The 3406-nt window shown below is 61.9% G+C and overlaps 1 long non-coding RNA gene across 1 annotated transcript; it reads right to left on the bottom strand.

The window, feature by feature from the left end:
* Positions 1-1170: 1170 nt before the first annotated feature.
* LOC119090627 (uncharacterized) lies at positions 1171-2779 on the bottom strand. Its single transcript, XR_005093273.1, has 3 exons — positions 2673-2779; positions 1575-1688; positions 1171-1210 (listed from the first exon to the last, which is right to left on the bottom strand). It is a non-coding gene; the product is annotated as an uncharacterized LOC119090627 (long non-coding RNA).
* Between the last annotated feature and the right edge of the window lie 627 nt (positions 2780-3406).

The raw sequence follows: 3406 nt of genomic DNA, 5'->3' as shown, positions 1-3406 counted from the left end.
TTTCGACCCGTTACATCGAATGTTTGCGTGGCCTTCAGCTGGCAGCCTGGCAGCTGCCTATCGGACCAAGCGGCCGAGTTGTCTGATGGAGATGCTGCCACCTGTATTTATCTCCGGCAGTCAGTCTCCGGCGCATGTATGCTGCCGATCCACGATACCGTATCTGCGCCGTGGATGCTCGTCATCCACCTGGCCTTCCCCCTCCTCCCCTGCCCCCCCCCCCCCCGGCGTCCGCCCGGTCCCCCGTCGCCTAGGCTTCACAGTGAATGTGTGAGAGGCGCCGGTCGCCTTTGCCCCAGTTCCCTCCAAACGTCGCGTCATCGCCGTCAACGAGCGCCGATCGGCAAGCTGGCTGGGTGCCCGGCCCCCACACGCTCCCAGCCGCAGGGCCGGTACAGATGGCGCCACTGCGCCGGCCGGGTCGGCCTCAGCCCGGCGAAGGTGGCGGCGCGTACCTTGACTGAGCGTGGCAGGGCGGCCGGCACGGCGGGCGGCGGCGGCACCGGCTCCTGCGGGCGGCGGCGCGTCAGACGGCGGCTCCAGACAGGACAGTGGCGCCGCGTGACAGCCATGACGCGACGGTCGGCGCCCGGGCAGCGGCCGGCGCCATGCCCGGCGCGGTGACGGGGCGACCACAGACCGCTATTACAGCGCACGTCATGGATGCTTAATCGTATGTGTCATGACGTACCGACTTGGCTGCGAATGACATGCTTCACAAGAGACAGGCTTGAGCCATGTGCCAGACAATACGATCTTGACACGACGAATGCGAGAGGTACCACATGCCAGACGCCTGTCGTGAACTGTAGATGTCGTGAAACGAAGCCGAGTGATCTGATTTCCGACAGAATCGCTACCAGACGCCAGCCGGCGGGCTGGCAGGCTGCAGTGGGCCGGAACGGGTCGGAGCGGGCCGAAGCGGGCCGAGCCGTGCCGGAGTGGACCGGAACGGCCGGAGTGGGTCTGGAGTGGGCCGAAGCGTGCCGAAGCGTGCCGAGCCGGGCTGAAGCGAGTCTGGCGTGGGTCGCAGCGGGGCTCACCGCGAAGCTGAAGAGCTCGGCGCACAGCCGCTCCACGTATTCGGTCGTCTCGTCGCCGGGCCGGGGCCGGGGCCGGGCCTGGCTGGCAGAAGGCGAGGTGCGCGCCGCCGCCGGCCGGCCGCCCTCCGTCAGGCGGGAGAGCGCCGCCATCACGTCCGGCGCCTGACCTGGGGTCACGGTCACAGTCACACCAGCTGCGTAACGCCGCCAATGGCCGTCGACACAGCCGACGTGCAGTACTTGGGCCGACCACGTCCCTAACCCTTCGCACATCACACGCACCGCATTCTCCATAGCGTCATCCGTATTCATGATCCGTATCCATGATCCGCATCCATGATCCGTGCGTGCGTGATCTTATCAGCGGTTATCTTCAGGCATTGCATACATGCGTGTGGATTCAATGGCAGCTACGGATTAATACCTAAAAATGCAAAACAATAACTGACTCAAACAACAGCACTCAACAGCACGCGGACCCCAGCGGCGTGTGTTGGAGTGGTAGGTGAGCAATTGTCCCTGAGCACTTACCAACAACAGGCGCATCCGTAAGCCGCCGGCCAAGCAGCGACTCGAACGAGTCGCGCCGGTGACAAAACTTCCAGACATCGTGCAGGCAGAGGCCCAGCAGGCCGACCGCGCGCGCTGCCGGGCCACGGGGTCACAGTGGGGTCAATACTGGGTCATATCGGGGTCAACGTCAGGTCACAGCGGATCAGTGCCGAGTCACAGCGGGGTCAGTGCCGGGTCACAGCGGCCCTGGCGCTGTGACCCGGCACTGATCCGCTGTGACCCAACGTTGACCCCGACTGAGCCCTGGCGCGACGCAGCCCAAGGTTCGCCCACACACGCAAGGTTTCACACAAGAATCATGCCTCCCAAACGGCAACACAGCATGACCTCAACGAGGCCGTCCTCAGTCGACCACAGCGGGTAATGCGGTCGCCGTAATGCAGGAACGTGGTAATGCACGTAACACAGCTGCTAACGTTCCACCGCCGCCGCCGCGTGATTTGTCTCTTAGGTTCCCTCGTTTGCCTGCATGCAACAAGCCAATAGACCTTGTAACTTACTATGATTTGCACAGAACATTGGGATTTATAACGCCACCCAAGTCAACTGGAACCAATGGAGTGCATTTACGCTACAGCGACTTTTCGTGGGACTTTTCTCCGTGTCGTTGGACGCTATCCCTGCAAACCTAATCACAGGCGCGGTGCTAGCGAGCTGGAAGCATGCGCTTGTAACCTCCGACACAGAAATACCCAAAATGCCGACACAAAATACCGAAAAGAGCGCGTATATCAAGTGCGTTGCACTGGTGCAGGCGAACCATTTCCACACTGCCCGCTGCGACTTAAGTAGTTATGCAACTCGTGCATTACCGGATCAGCGTTTATCCAAACCAGTATCACTTGCTTTCGTTCTCTGAGTGCGGATATCGACGTCATCATTCAACCGAGAGAGCCCTCACTGCAGTGGCTGACTGTCTGACCGTGTGTATCGTCAGGAAACTCAACGTGTGCGACGCGGCTATTGTATAAGATAACGACTTTGGAAGATACGCCCGACGGGCCAGAATGGCTCAGAGGTAGAAGTGAAGCCCGACAGTGTTCTGCGGCACCGCACCTGCTGGCTGGACACGCACTGCCCAGCGGGGTGCCGCGCGCGGGTTCAGTTGGCTGACGGCGTCCTCCACCAGCAGACTCTCCGAGACTTGGTGCCAGCTGACAGTCAGCTCCAGCGCGCTGCCGGCCGACACGGGTCAGGCCACAGGCGGGCACGGGTCAGACGACAGGCGGGCACGGGTCAGACGACAGGTGGACACGGGTTAGACCACACGCGGACACGGGTCAGACGACAGGCGGGCACGGTTCAGACGACAGGCCGACATGGGTCAGGCCACAGGCGGGCACGGGTCAGACGACAGGCGGGCACGGTTCAGACGACAAGCCGATATGGGTTAGACCACACGCGGACACGGGTCACACAGCTCCAGTTGACCGCAGCGCAATGGCAGCACAGGCGCCTGGGCGGCGTCATTTCCACCATTTCGGGTCATCTCTATGTTTACGTTTGACATGAAAAGCACTAACTGAAATATGCCGGTACACTAGCATACACGGCGCCCCCGGTCATCAGACAGGCACTCACGCCAGCAGATCTAGGCCGTCAGAAGGACTTATGTCACGCGATCCAGGCCATCAAACAGGCACTCACGCCAGCGGATCCAGGCCGTCAGACAGGTACTCACGCCAGCGGATCCAAGCTGTCAGACAGGCACTCACGCCAGCGGATCCAGGCTGTCAGACAGGCACTCACGCCAGCGGATCCAGGCCGTCAGACAGGCACTCACGCCAGCG

Source organism: Pollicipes pollicipes, unplaced genomic scaffold (assembly GCF_011947565.3).
Source record: "Pollicipes pollicipes isolate AB1234 unplaced genomic scaffold, Ppol_2.1 Scaffold_3087;HRSCAF=3621_pilon_pilon_pilon, whole genome shotgun sequence".
Lineage (NCBI taxonomy): Eukaryota > Metazoa > Arthropoda > Thecostraca > Pollicipedomorpha > Pollicipedidae > Pollicipes > Pollicipes pollicipes.
This window is presented reverse-complemented; position numbering and strand designations above follow the sequence as displayed.